At 38.7% G+C, this 15,864-nt stretch overlaps 1 long non-coding RNA gene across 1 annotated transcript; it reads left to right on the top strand.

Moving 5' to 3' along the window:
• Positions 1-8,778: 8,778 nt before the first annotated feature.
• On the top strand, positions 8,779-11,719 carry LOC137974373 (uncharacterized). Its single transcript, XR_011117442.1, has 3 exons — positions 8,779-8,883; positions 8,998-9,385; positions 11,385-11,719. It is a non-coding gene; the product is annotated as an uncharacterized lncRNA (long non-coding RNA).
• Positions 11,720-15,864: the final 4,145 nt, after the last annotated feature.

Here is a 15,864-nt window from a genome sequence, read left to right as displayed (position 1 = left end):
CTTGAGGGAGATCAAAACAAAATTTAAGCAATACAGTATAAGTATGTAGTACTGTATGAAGCCCACCTTTGTAAAAATTGGACTACAACATTAATTTTACCCTCTCTATATTGGTAGAACATTTGCCAGTCCCACTATTGCAGACTTGAAAGTTCAAAATTGACCCAATTTATAACTGTAGATATTGTGGAATATAAAGATCTTTGTCCAAAAGGTCTAGATAGCAGCAACAATATAGATATTCGTATAAACATAACAACTTTCTTTAATTTTCCAGACATGTTTCGACGGTACATCCGTCATCTTCAGTGTTACATATTTTGAAATCGCCGTTGAATTTAAAGCGCGCGCGATCTTACAAACTTCGTTACATTGCGTTGTCAATATTGCGTATTAAATCAAAACAGAACAAAACAAAAATTTAAATGAGTGACGCTTAGTTCCTTACAGGGAGAGAGTCAGGTTAATGTGTTTCACCTGCTGGTTGAGATCGGGCTTCTCCCATTTTATATACATGGATTCCTTAAGCTTCACTTGGTACTTAGTGGCTGCAGAGTCCAGGATCTCAAAGCAATCCTGTGTGCAGGATGCCTTACAAGACTCTGAACTCTGCAGATGTTTAAAAACGTTCGAAGATCTGTCTGAAAGTAAGTGCTCGCGCACTCGTGTGCAGAAGTGTCGGCTGGTTTCACCAACATAACAAGCATTACAACTTGCACACGAAAATTTATAGACCACACGCGTGCGAAGCCCTACAGGGACAGCATCTTTCACATTAAAAAGACTCCTGACTTTGAAAGTAGTGAAGACTAACCTTATATCAATAGGTTTACATAACCGATTAGCAAGTTTGCGTATACACCTCTGTGCCGTGACTGAGAAGTGCCCAACGTAAGGGATTTTAAAGAAAAACTTAGGTGTTTCCTGGGGCTCGATTCCTGAATGAGACTGTGTTTTCCCTCCCATGACTGCTGTCTGAATATATTTAGAAATATATTTGTTGATAAGGTTTTCAGGGAAGAGATTCCTCCGCAGAATGACAGACAATTTTTGAAGATCAGTATGGAACCCCATCCAAGTGTTGTTTATCTTAAAAGTTCTATCAATCAAGGTTTTGATTAACCCCAGTTTGTAGGTAAAGGGGCAAAAACTCAGATAACTGGTGAGCAAACCTGTGAAAGTTTTTTTCCGGTAAACGGTGGTTACACTTTGGTGCGGGTCAGTGTTATTGATTAGAACATCTAGGAAAGGTAGAACATGGTCAGCCTCCCGTTCCATTGTAAAGCGTATATTGGGGTGTTGATTGTTAATGTAATTGAAGAAAAGGGTTGCATCCCGTTCAGAGCGGAAAAGGCAAAATGTATCGTCTACGTAGCGACGATAGAATAAGACCTCTGAATCCCCGTATTGATCCAACCATATATTCTCATGGTGACCCATAAAGAGATTGGCTGTTCAAGGGTAACTTCTATGACCAGGTGGATGGTGTAGCCATGGGGTCCCCCCTTGCCCCTGTTCTAGCCAATCTCTTTATGGGTCACCATGAGAATATATGGTTGGATCAATACGGGGATTCAGAGGTCTTATTCTATCGTCGCTACGTAGACGATACATTTTGCCTTTTCCGCTCTGAACGGGATGCAACCCTTTTCTTCAATTACATTAACAATCAACACCCCAATATACGCTTTACAATGGAACGGGAGGCTGACCATGTTCTACCTTTCCTAGATGTTCTAATCAATAACACTGACCCGCACCAAAGTGTAACCACCGTTTACCGGAAAAAAACTTTCACAGGTTTGCTCACCAGTTATCTGAGTTTTTGCCCCTTTACCTACAAACTGGGGTTAATCAAAACCTTGATTGATAGAACTTTTAAGATAAACAACACTTGGATGGGGTTCCATACTGATCTTCAAAAATTGTCTGTCATTCTGCGGAGGAATCTCTTCCCTGAAAACCTTATCAACAAATATATTTCTAAATATATTCAGACAGCAGTCAAGGGAGGGAAAACACAGTCTCATTCAGGAATCAAGCCCCAGGAAACACCTAAGTTTTTCTTTAAAATCCCTTACGTTGGGCACTTCTCAGTCACGGCACAGAGGTGTATACGCAAACTTGCTAATCGGTTATGTAAACCTATTGATATAAGGTTAGTCTTCACTACTTTCAAAGTCAGGAGTCTTTTTAATGTGAAAGATGCTGTCCCTGTAGGGCTTCGCACGCGTGTGGTCTATAAATTTTCGTGTGCAAGTTGTAATGCTTGTTATGTTGGTGAAACCAGCCGACACTTCTGCACACGAGTGCGCGAGCACTTACTTTCAGACAGATCTTCGAACGTTTTTAAACATCTGCAGAGTTCAGAGTCTTGTAAGGCATCCTGCACACAGGATTGCTTTGAGATCCTGGACTCTGCAGCCACTAAGTACCAAGTGAAGCTTAAGGAATCCATGTATATAAAATGGGAGAAGCCCGATCTCAACCAGCAGGTGAAACACATTAACCTGACTCTCTCCCTGTAAGGAACTAAGCGTCACTCATTTAAATTTTTGTTTTGTTCTGTTTTGATTTAATACGCAATATTGACAACGCAATGTAACGAAGTTTGTAAGATCGCGCGCGCTTTAAATTCAACGGCGATTTCAAAATATGTAACACTGAAGATGACGGATGTACCGTCGAAACATGTCTGGAAAATTAAAGAAAGTTGTTATGTTTATACAAAGATCTTTGTCTAGTAATCAACAATATCATGTCATGTTAAATTTTCTACATTTTCAACCCCCCCCCCCTCATTTTTTATCAGTGGACTTGTGACTATTTATGAAAGCCACAAAAGCCATAAGCTTAAATTGAGTAACACCTGCTGTTTCATGAATCCAGGGGTTGCACACAATAACCCAAGAAGATTTTACTTGTGCTGACAATAAATTTTTGGTTGTTTATACATAAAGACACTCGCACTATTGGTGTCTTAGCACCACATCACAAAGATGATGATGATATATAATGACCTCATCATTAAAAAACTTTTCACCCACAACATTAAGCCATCATACCTTAAGTAGTTCTTGTGGACCTTCCCATTGCATGTGAGAGTAGTTCCTGTAGAACATGACGCACTTCCCCTGCTCACTTCGTAAAAATTTGAAGCAGTCTGGCTGAGTGTGGGAACGCAGCTCTTCAGAAAATGGAGCAAGCCACGCTTTGATGTCAAAAACAACTTCAAGCAAAAATGGGAACACCCTGCTTATTTGCAAGCCGTTTTTCATGGCCTCCAACGGACCTGCAAAGAAGATTAATGCCTGTGGTTAGGATATTTGAAACTTTTGTAAGTCATCATTATATATTTTTGCTTCACAAAATAAAATTAAACTACACATCCTTTTTTTGTTGTCCATTATATTCCCCTACTCTGAAAATTCAGCTACAAATGAAAAGGCTCTGGTCCTTCTTTCTTGACAGTAATGAAAAAGTACTATCAGTACATGAATCAGCAAACAGTCTTAGAACATACATGCGAACAGCCGTGAAGGGTAAAGCTCTAGCTTTAGCTCTGACTAATAATTTATCACATCAAAATTGAGAAGAGAAGTAGCACCTTCTACAGTATAAACATCCATTTGGGTCTAAGACTTTGAATACACACCAAAGAACCCATCAATGTCCTCATGAGTGTGGCCAACAGGAAGAAAGTTCAGTCTTATCTAGAGTGAGGTAAACCATAATGACTGCATACATCTCCTTTACAAGGTAATTATTTCTTGCTTGCTTATTTCATGCATCTCCGTATGCATGAAGCTGTAATCAATGGTAATATAATTTGTTTTTCATATGGTCCCACCAAATGTACATGTAACAGTCCAGAGTTACGGCCTAACTAAAACACTGTAATCAATAAAGTTTCAGAAAATTTCATGTCTTGCCGAATCTCTGATCAGCACACTGGGTCTTCGTTTTCATGCTACAAAAGCCAAGACCTGGTCTTAGTTTTCATGCAACTAAAGCAAACACCCGGTCTTGGTCTTCGTACTAGTGGGTGTCGTGGGGTTTTCGTAACACCCCTTACTGCACCTACCTAATGGCAGCAGTTCACATCCAAAAAAATTCATGTGCATGCATCCCACTATTATTGATACAGATTTTGAAAGATGTACGTGTAACAGCGTTAACACGTTCCAAAACGTTGGGGATATTCCAAAGTTTAATTTTCGGCTGAAATAGTACCTTTTTTAAGTGACTTTTAGTGAAAATTCGGCAAAGAAGTCTGATCAATGTAGTTGTTTCTTCCGGAAATTGATCTTTCTGCCTCAGCGGAGTCTTAAAAGGTTGAAATCATATGCTTTTTAAGTGCTATAAGAGCGGCTGATTTTGTAAGCAGTAAAGCAATCTTAGCCGAGAAAGCTTAAATTGTAATTTAGGGGTAATTTTCGACCACATTTTTCGGTTAAGATTAGGCTTCCAGTGATTACTTTCTGACAGAGGGAAGATTTTCCGTCTTAAATAAAGAAAACTTCCCTTAATACAGCCTAGCAGGTTCGGAAATTTCTGAAGCCAAGCATTAACATCATTTTATTAAGGGAATATTGAAACCGAGATTACTTAATAATGGTTTTGGAAAGTTTTCCGAGGAATTTTTTGCCTGGATTCGGAAATTTCTGAAACCAGTATCCACCAATGTCATATTTTACGAGTGGTAAAGCATTTCCAACTTACAAGCTGATCTGAGTGGGCGATGATGGGTTCAGAATTTTCTGAAACCATCTGGCCGGAAATTGAATGGCCGTGTATATGTTTTCTTTTGATCACTTTAGAGCCATGTTCCAACAACGTGCAACTGTCATTGGTTTCAGAAATTTTCGAAACCAATGGCAATTCCTGTTGAACCCTGTTCAAAGTGGTTTCGAAAATTTCTGAAACAAATGCTGAGCAAATAGCTTTCAAATCACCCTTGTGTTCGAGGGTGGTTTACTTTGCGAAAAAAAAAAATTACCCTCAAATAATAAAAAAAAAAATCCTAGGCTATTTTAATGTATACTGACAAAAACCGACAATGGTAGCAGAGACGTCTTTAGTGGGACATTTTTTGCAGTCACCACAAGAGACTTTCATTCACACATCAGCACCTAAAGAGAAAACCAAGGCACTTTAATCTTGCCAAGTCAATTACATTGATAGTGATAAATGAATTATAATGGAGCGGTGTAGACAAAATTTAATAAGCTAACGCACCAAATTAATACCAGGCCAAGCAAGCCGTTCCCCTGAACTGCGATGCAATTTTCCAACAGTAGGTCAGCCCCTCGATGAAAATATTCCCAAATATTAAATTAGGTTATTGTGTTTTGTCTGGCGCCGTAGCTAAATAGAGGCGAAAAGTCCCTTTGTCTAAAATGATATTATTCACGATCAGTTTCCCACAAATTGAGCCCTCACTAGCTGTCGTTAGATAAATTAATCTCAATTCAGATTTTTCAATCTCGAATACTCCTGCGGTAGATATTTTCTCGTAGACGGCAAGAATTTATTGTCATCTGACCGAGAAAATGAACAAAGGATGATAAACGTTTTAGGAAGCTCGTCTATCCAAGGACTCCAGGTTCTTGGAGCATTTTGAGGCCTCCACTTTCCTTTGAAAGAGCCTTGCCAGTAATGAATCTTGATGCTTTCTTCTTCAACTTCCAACACTTGTCCAATTACTGGCACTTTAATTATCGCCGTCATCTAGGTGAACTGTGACAAATGTCCCCAATGTAATTTCGGACAAACAGTTTTCTACAGTCAGGACAGGATTTGCTCTTTGTGCTTGAGGTACATACCTTCCTGTGTAAACCTGAAACAGTAAAGCAAGGGCTTTAACACCTATATATCTTCGTGTTGTGTCCAAAAATGATAGCAGGTTATACTGATGAGCACATCTGGAAACTTTGGAAACATCTGGACATTTTGCTGCTAAAGGCTAATAGCTATCTGCAAGTACTGGTTTTCTGTAGTTAAAGGGAGATTACCATGCAGTGCCTGAGTTGATAGCTAGGTGACATGCAGTAATCGACAGTAAAGTATTTCTAGAAAACAATTAACTGAGTTTTGAGGATAACCAAACTTTGTGGAACTTACTGAGCGGGTCTGGTATGGTTTCGTTAAAGCGTCCTCAGTTTATCTTGGACAGGGACCAAGGTCACGGAACTCATTCTGCCAGTTATAATTTATATGTAGCACCTTAACCCTATAGGTATGACCTATGTTGTTGCTTGTCAGATAGAATTTTTTTTCTGGTGGCATTTGTTTATCCACTTTGTCAACACTTAGGTGCAAATGTTTGCTTAAATCTTTTATGTGTCGTCTTGACAAATTATTTTCGTAACGTCTGTTTAAAAGGCGGAGAAATGAGTGGACGCACGAATTGTAAAAATGTTTATTTTCAGATTATCATGATCTCACTTTGAGCTTCGTAATATCATGCACGTTAACATACATGTACTTGACCTCGGTTGAACAAGTCCGTCAGATAGACACTACACAGATCGACCAGGTTTGATGTAGCCGTAATTTTTATCATCAGTCTTTTGTAAAAGTAAATGGTATCTCAGACAAGCGATTTTTTCTTCTTTAATGGCATGACATAGACCAAGAACCTCGACAAAAAGCATTACACATTATATTTCCCTACTTTTTTTAGCTTTGAAAATTTCGACTGCAGGCTTTGAGTTTTTCCTTCCATGTTATTTTCACTCTTTCTTATCATAGACTCTACAAATTCTTCGGGCGTCTGTTACCTTTTTATTAATTTGTCCACTTCTCTCCAATTAGTATCGTCCTTTGCATTTTGTATGTGGCTGGCACTTGCAACATGAATACTTATAAATGTTTTTGTAATCCACAGTATTTGATTACCCTTCTTTTGACCTCTTTTGTCAATCAACCCTGGCTTAACGCCCTTATCTTCGAAGAACATCTTTTTCAAATCCGGCCATTATAAGTGGTCGCACTCCTAATGTGACATCTTCAATAAACATAACTTTTATCCCATCCAACTTTGCTCTTTGGAAAACGTTCTTACAATCTCCTATTTTTGTATTTTTATCTTGAGATTTTCGCAGCATTAATGCAGCCCGTGATGAGGGTGTTTTAATATTAAACCCTTTTTCTGCTTTTTCGTGGCACTTCTGTTTAACAACACAATGTTGACTTTCTTGTGATAAAATTCACTTGTTGTGGCTCCTTGAAAACGTAGATGTTCTCGAACAGAACTTTGCTGTAATTCTGATATATTAGAATCGAAATAGAGAAATACTGTAGCCCCAACAAAGACGTTGACATTTATCTTTACGGTGGCTGTCTTGCAAGCAGGTAGTGTCTGCAAACAACAACAGAGTGCCCACTTTAGTGATTGTTATTCAAGGCAGCCTCGGGCTTCGCAATTAACGTCTATTCGATTTGGAGCGTAGAGAGCAAAAAACTACGTGGCAGGATTTTACTATTATGAAACCATGCAATTGCAGCACGTATCATTTTACTTTGAGTTTCGATGGCACTTTCTCCACTTGCTCCTCCTTGTGTCATTGATTCATGGGAATCTTCATCAAGTTCTTCTAATGGCCTGCAAGTCATATCATATCATCCTCATCCTCTTCACTTTCTTTCAAGCCACCGTTTTCTCCATATTCCTCTGGATCACTTTGATCAGAGTCAGGAAGGAACAGTGAGGTGGATGCTGGACTGATTAATTTAGCAGAACGCTGTTATGTTTAATTGCCATTTAATGGAGACGAAAAGTCACTTTCCGAGTCCGGTTCCAGGCAATCGAAGGATGACGAGAAAGGAGAAGAAGGATCTGGATTTTCAAGTTTGCTACTTGCAAGATTCATTTGAGACAGTGTGGTGCGTTAACGCTCTAAGATAAGAAACGTGCGGCTGGCCTCTGTGCGTACTTCACCGTTGCATGCATGTCGCCAAATAGAGTGACAACCGGAAATATTGTGAGTTTATGGTGACACCGAATGGTACTTTACAGGAATGAACATGCAACGACCTCAATTTTTTTGTGCGAATAAAAAGTAAGGAATCTTGGTCTGTAAGAGGTTAGGAAATCGCTGCTTGTGAGATTCACTGGAGGCGATGTAGTGCGTTAATGTTAACGCTCTCAGAAAAGTGCCGTACGGCTGGACTCTAACTAACAGTGCGTACTTTCATCGATACATGGCACCAAAGAGTGTGACAACCGGAAATATCGTGAGAATATGTGGTTGAGTTTATCATGACACCAAATGTTACCTTACGATCAACATGCAATGACCTCAATTTTTCTTTTGTGTGAATAAAAAGTGTGAAATCTTCGTCTGTAAGAGGTTAGGAAATCGCTACTCGCAAGATTCACTGGAGAGGGCGAGGTGTGTTAACGAGTCTAAATCGTATGTTCGTATTTCCATCGTTGCATCCATGTCGCTAATGCGAGTGACAACCGGAAATATTGCATTGTCGATAATTTACCGATAGCTGAATTTATCATGACACCAAACGTTACCCTTGCGGAGATGAACATGCAACATACAATGATGCAATGCACGAGTGTTAAGCACAAATAAAAACTCACAAATGAAGTATGAAACAAAATTTGATAAGCCGAAAAAGAAGTTAGATCTTTGATTCGCAAAGCCCTCCATCGCCAGGTGAATGACCCATTCAATCTCACACGTGACACTGGTGACATCCATCGGTCATGACGCTGATATTCATGGGCGGGAATTTCTTCTGTCCTTCTGGCACGGAAAAGAAAAACTTGTGAAGTGGGAAATACTAAACTTTGTTGAAGGTTTTTCGTAGCCCGGCGATTCATGTTTGGTTTTCAAAAGCATGACAAATGCTTAATGTCCAGAGGTAAGACACAGGAATCAGTTGCATTATATTTTTTCTTCTTGGAGCAAGGAATGTGATTCCTAGATGTTTCCTACGTAAATGAAACGACATTATTCAGGTCTTTTCATTCTACAGGTCATGTTCTCCAACCTATCTGCCGGTGTAAGGCTAGATTTGGGCAAATTCGACATCCTTGCATACGATTTCTCGAAACAATTTATGGGTTACACTGTTTCCAGTCGTCAGTTTTCTGAGAAATTTAAACGGATTCAAGAGAGCAACCAAACAGTGGATGAAAGGCTATCACTTTCGCTTTCTCCAGTGGTTTCAGACGTTGGTTTCTCAAGGGGCATCGCAAGATCGTACTAATGAGCCAAGTTCTCACGCTGGCAATTGGAAACCTGGCTTGGAGGTCAATGAAGAGCCCAGAAATTCGAAGAGAGCAAAGGCAGATGACCACCAAAGAGATGAAACAGATAGGGCGTGTTTCATCAAAAAGTGGAGAGAATGTTTTCTATCCCAGGTATGTTGAACGTGACTATCATCGTAGCGTAATAAGAAACCAGCTCACTTATCATCTATTTTGCGAATTACTGCTATCGAAATGCTCAAATATTCATATTGTGAAATACAGGCTTCAATTTCGTTTCGTTTCCTCTCGTTTTGCAAATTATAGTAACCCGTTTTAAACAAATGAAAACCTTTTAATATTCTTAGTAACAATGTAGTGGTTTTCACCTTGACAAATTCTATAATCAAAATCGAGGTTTTATAAATATTTATTTGGACTACTTTGACAATATAAATCTAAATTTAACCTTTTTACTAGTTTCCAGTGCCGTAGCATCTTTCGTTTTAGAGCATTTTAAATTTCCGAGTTTTCACCTTGCGTGACACACTAAGATAGTGACTGTCTGGTTTAATTTTCAATTGTCGACATATTTGAAGTATTGGGAGATTGTGCCTATAAGTGTGTATACCAGCTCACGAGAGAAAAGAAATTGTTTTCATTGCAAAGTGAATTCTAGATGTATCGGAGTAAATTCTAGTTATAGTGTAAAAAGAGAAAACACCCCATGCAAAACACACATGCATGTGTGAGGAACTTAATGCAGAGTTGCCGAAAGGAATTCAATTTTTTCAGTTACTACGTTTATTGCAACAGCTCAGAGCTGCAATTGCTTTTTACTGGATTTATGTATGTTAGACTTGCCAGGGTTATCATTCTAATCTTCTAAGATGTATTCACTAAACAAATGTAGGCCAAGAATGGTCACTCAGCCTCAGGAAAAATACATTTAACGGCCATCACTGAACTAGTAAAATAGGATATAAATCAGGAATCAAAAATAATTAATCTTAGAGAGTTATCGAACTCACCGATATAAATATATCAGTCCTCTAACTCTCTCTAAGTAAATAAATTAAATCACATGCGTTTCGAACGTGACACTTGAGCGTAGTCACTTAAACATGGAACGACCTAAAACCACCTACAACCACCTAAAACCATCTACAACCACCTACAACCACCTCATAAAAAATCTACAACCATCTACAACCACCTACAACCACCTACAACCACCTACAGCCACCTACAACCACCTCAAAAACATCTACAACCGCTCACAAAGAATCGAATACCATCTTAAACAAGCCATAATTGTATAAAATAAGCAAGACGACAATATGTGGTTACCATTTAGCCAAAAAAATCCGGATGGCACGATCGTGGCATAAAGGTAAGCGATTTTCCGAATTTGTTAAAAGCCACCTGGATGAGAATGGCGCTTTACCCTGCATTCCATCCTGTAAAGGGCGCTAAAATCGTGAGAAAGGGCCTGGAAACGAAACAATCCTCACGAATTTACCGAATTCCGGGAAATGCCGGCACTTTATTTCCCAGAATTTGGGAAATTCGTGAGGATCGTTACGTTTCCAGGCCCTTTTTCACGATTCTACTGCCCTTTACAGGATGGAATGCAGGGTAAAGTGTTATTCACATCCGGTTGGCTTTTAAAAAATTCGGAAAATCGCTTACCTTTTATACCACGATCATGCCATCCGGATTTTTTTGGCTAAATGGTAACCACATATTGTCTTCTTGCTTATTTTATACAATTATGGCTTGTTTAAGATGATATTCGATTCTTTGTGAGTGGTTATAGATGTTTTTGAGGTGGTTGTAGGTGGTTGTAGATATTTTTGAGGTGGTTGTAGATGGTTGTAGATTTTTTATGAGGTGGCTGTAGGTGGTTGTAGATGGTTTTAGGTGGTTGTAGGTGGTTTTAGGTCGTTCCATGTTTTAGTGACTACCGACACTTGAGATTATGTTTGTTGCGAAGATCGTCCACGTTCTGAGCTAGTTATTGAGCAATAAGATATTCCTTTGTCAGTTTATCTAGTTTTATGGGCAAGAATATGTGCTGATGACAGGCAACGAATACGTGTCAAAGATGACGTTACAAATTTCAGTTAACATAGCTTTTTCCTAAGATGTTTCTTGGTTTTATCATTTTTAGCATCAGCAGCCAAGGCAAGTCTCAAACGCCGGAAGAACTGTGTCGTCGTGGATTCAGACGAGGAAACTTTAATGAGCATAAGACAAAGCTTGGAGCAGGATGTGCTTGAGGAAGATAACAGTGAATAGGCGAACACCGTTAACGAATATTAAATTTCGAAATTCATGATTTAGGTGTTTTCTTCTTGAACGGATATAAATTCAATGCAACGTTGTAAATAAATTATTTGTGATACTGGAGAAGTTACGCCGTTGTCTTAATCCTATACCATAGAGAATAAGAGGGATTCCGCAAATTTCTAAAACACGTTGTGTCGCGATTAATGGTTCCGGAAATTTTTTAAACCAGTAGCACATTTACCGCGACATTAATCTTAGTGCAAAGGTTAGTGGCTCCAGTGTCTTTGGACATTGTTAGGACAGTTAACTCGTTTCAGAAGTCTGCAGGGGTTTAAAAAATTTCTGAAACCGGCAGTGGTTAACTGCCCTCGTTCTTAGCAATGGTCAAGACAAACTGTTTCGGAAATTTCTGAAACCAGTAACGGGTAATTGCCACTCCTGCTAAAGTTATGGTGAAGACAGTGTTTCCGAAATTATGTACGACTGAACGCCATCGTTCAAATGAAAGTAAACGGTAAATACTTGGACAAAAAGTGGACGAGAGGGATTTTCCCAGCTGAAAGGACATTTTTGGCGGCCAGATAATTCCCTTTCCTCGAAATATCAGCCGAAAATTAAAATTCCGTCAAGGATTCAACACCGACAACCAATTTTTGTTAACTTTAGAATGTCCCCCAAGGTTTTGGAACGTGTTCGTTTGTTTGCAGTAACTTTACCTTTTCGAAAATCTCCAATTCCACAAGAAGCGCGAGAAGCCACGGGACGTACTGGTTCTTATTTTCTTTCACACAGTTGTCACACAGTTGAAGGTGCAAGACTGGCGGGAGTTGGTACCTCTCACACCACTGAGACAACATATTCAGTAAAACTGATCCAGTCAAGTTTGGGTCATGTGGCCACTGGTAGTAGTCAAATGACCCAAATACCTCCTTTCCATTGGGTGACTGTCCACTGTGGAAGATGGCACCAACCGGATGGGTGCCCACTGTTGACAGATTACAAGTTGCTTTTGTCTTGCGACGCAAACACGGGGAATGCATGTGGTTTTCTGATCCATGGCATCATCTATTATTGTAAGATACTTATTCGGGTATCTCTGTGCCTTGTATCTATGCAAGTAGTAAACCCTTCTCTCTTCCTGTTTAAAAAAGAAGGACATTAATTTTCCTTGATCAGTACCCATGAAGATACATGTGTATGACACTGTGATGGCATGATGCAAAATAGCTGTAACACGATTTGAGACAAAGAGAAAGTGAGAATGGTGCTGTTCACACTAACAGGAATAAATTAACATGGACGTTTTACATGCACATAGGCCTTACAAAATGTTGGTCTTTGGCAAGTGTTACATTGAGCAGCAAAAGATATTGCAATAGTAACTGCCACAGTAATTCAACTCTTTTTTACAATATGTGGTTCCAGCAGTATACGATGTAACCATTTCAGAATCTAGAGTTTCCATTCTCCTTTCCATTTTCCTTTAATTTTGTGGTTGAAAATTCGATGTGTTCGCGATCGTATTCACGTTTAAATGGTGTTAATTCCATCAACATTACAGCCATGGAGATGGCTACCCGCTGTTTGGAAAGAAGTGTAAGCTTGCACATCAAAGTAGACTGACAGTTATAAATTTACCGGTATCTCTTTTATTTTAAGGGATAAGCAATATTATGTAGTTTAGATGGTTTCGAAGGTTTTCTGTGTTCTAATTTAAGACCACCCAATAAAATTAAATGAAAACCATTGCATAACCGCAATCGGTATCATTATTTAATTTGATGATCTTTTTTCGTGAAAATGCAGGGGTAGGGGGTCTTAAGTGAAATTTCCTCCGTTGTGGGTTATGGATATTTTCTGGAACTACACAATTTACTTTTGAGCGAATAATCATTGCCAATCTCACCAAACTAATTCCATATGCTCATTTAATAGTTTCTCTATCTCATTCCTGGCTTTCTTATCATGCATCTTTTCTTTTACTTCCTTATACCTTGTGCAATCGGTACATTTTGTGAATCTGTTTTCCTAAAGGAAAGAAGAGTGATACATTAATATCTACCAACTTCATATTCATTCCATTGGATTGTCTTCAAAAGGTAAATTTGCAATATGCAGCATGGATAATAACTGGGCAGAATTAACAAACTTATTATCCAATTTTAAACAGTAACTTATTAATTGGTGCAGTTAAAGTGCCCCTAACCCCAAAATATTGTTTTCGCTATAATGAATCTTTGCACCTGTTCGAAATGCATTGCGGCCTTTTTTTCCTTTTTCTAACAAATTCTGCCTTTATATCGGCTTCAAAACTTGGGAAAACCAGGCATCCTTTGTTCACGACAGAGTCAGAAGGAGAGTGGGTCTATTCCTGATTTGATGTCACAAACTGATTTACATTGCATTAGTTCTTTGTAAACATGCATGCAAAGTAGATTGTGAGATCAAATCAGGAATAGATCCACTCCCCTTTTGCCTATAAAAGGCAGGATTTGTTAGAAAAAGGAAAAAAAAGGCCACAATGCGTTTTGAACAGGTGAAGAGATTCATTTTAGCGAAAACAATATTTTGGGGTTTGGGGCACTTTAATAAATAAAGTGAAAAAAAAAAATTTTCTTTGCCTGTTAATAATGTCATTTATACAGCACAACAATTAAAAAAAATTCAGTTTAGGGATTTTAACAAATGTAATCAGTTCTGTACATCACTGCATTCGCACCTGTCCTTTTCACGTAATTTCATCACACACAGTGTTCCAGTACACTTTCCATCATAAAATTGTGCTTTGTTGCAACTGTGGTAAACCTTGTTAAGAGCAGTGGTGAATTTTTTCTACCAGAGACACAATCGATATGAAGTTCTTGGAGGAACACATCTATCACTGGCCACCAAAAACCTTCATGCAAAACATCCTGAGAACCAGCACTTCTCAGGGAGAATGTGTAGGGTTAACGTTGGCCTCTCCGATGAACAGGCAGTTTATTTAGGAGCCATGCACCAACAGTCTTTTATGTTTCAACACGATGTTTCATACAGGGAGGAGGTTAGTCAAAGTTTGATTAACATAAAACAAAACTAATACAGGGCAATTTAGCACTGTCACTCACTTAGATTAAATGTACCATAAATTTAGAGCATTGAAACAGAAGATATTGACAAATTTGTATGTACATCACTAATAGAGCGGTTTTCAATTGAATGTTGAATGTAATTAGCGAATTGCATTGGTTTTGCATTACTTCTCTCAGTGATTGGTTCAAAGTTCTCACACCATTTTGTCAACCAATCAGAAGTGAAACCAAAGCCAATCGTGGCTTGCGCTTGCACATTTTCCCACGCTTTGTGTCAGCTAAGTGTAATTACTTTGAGTTTTGACTGGTTTACTGGATTGTATCCGTCCTTTTGGATTGGCCAAAGTAATTACTTTTAGTTTTGGTTTTACGACACTCGATTATTGAATATCGCTTTAATATAGAGGGCCAAATTCTGCTGATTGGTTAATTAAAGAGGGTTTTATTTCATAATTTGGGGCCATATTGCGGACGTGCTATTGGCTGGATCTTCCACAGAGTTTTCCTCTGTTCAGTAACTTTCCGAAATTACCAAGTGAAGGTTGTTAAAACCACATTTGAAATTGTTGTGAAATCCTCGTGTGATGTCGGTGGAAGACTGCCTTATACTGTACATGACAGTCTACGACAATTGAAATGATGTTGAACTTGAATGGCTTTTGGTGGACAAAATTTTAAATTTGGCTCCGTACATCATCTGGGTACTCTAATGTTCTGGTTGCATCACTGTACTGTACATGAATTGATATATGTGTGCATTAATTACTGGGACATCAAAAGATGCCTTACTCCCCGTGTCAATAATCTTCTTACCTTGATGTCCAGCCATGCCTCGGGTCTTGCGTTTGAAGATCAAGGAGCGCAATCATTGTTTTTTATGTTTCCTTTCCAGTTTTATAACCACAATGAAAGGAAAATTCAATTAAGCAGATTACCAAGAGCAGACGATGTTTGCAGAAAGCATCATTCTCCACATTACTAAGTGTGTGTATGAAAAAGACTCTTTTTTGAATTATCCCCAGGTTGAGCGATGTCGTTTTCAGTTATTTGGTCAGGAGAATATTGCAGGAGATCCACCAGAACTACTAACATCTTGGAGGGATGACTGCTCTTTAATATTACACAAAGAGGTAATCTTATGTGGCAGTGGTACATTATACATTTTATGTTGTATGTAGTTAGGTGTTTTTCCGCAGTGTAAGACGGAAATTTCTAAAACAGATACCAATTTAAATTTTGTAGTTACTGTACATATTCATTTGGTTGGGGGGGGGGGGGGTAGGCTATTTT

The sequence above is a fragment of the Montipora foliosa genome, chromosome 10 (genome assembly GCF_036669935.1).
Source record: "Montipora foliosa isolate CH-2021 chromosome 10, ASM3666993v2, whole genome shotgun sequence".
In the NCBI taxonomy this organism is placed as follows: domain Eukaryota; kingdom Metazoa; phylum Cnidaria; class Anthozoa; order Scleractinia; family Acroporidae; genus Montipora; species Montipora foliosa.
Note: the sequence above shows the minus strand (reverse complement) of the source record. Positions and strands in the feature narration are given on the sequence as shown.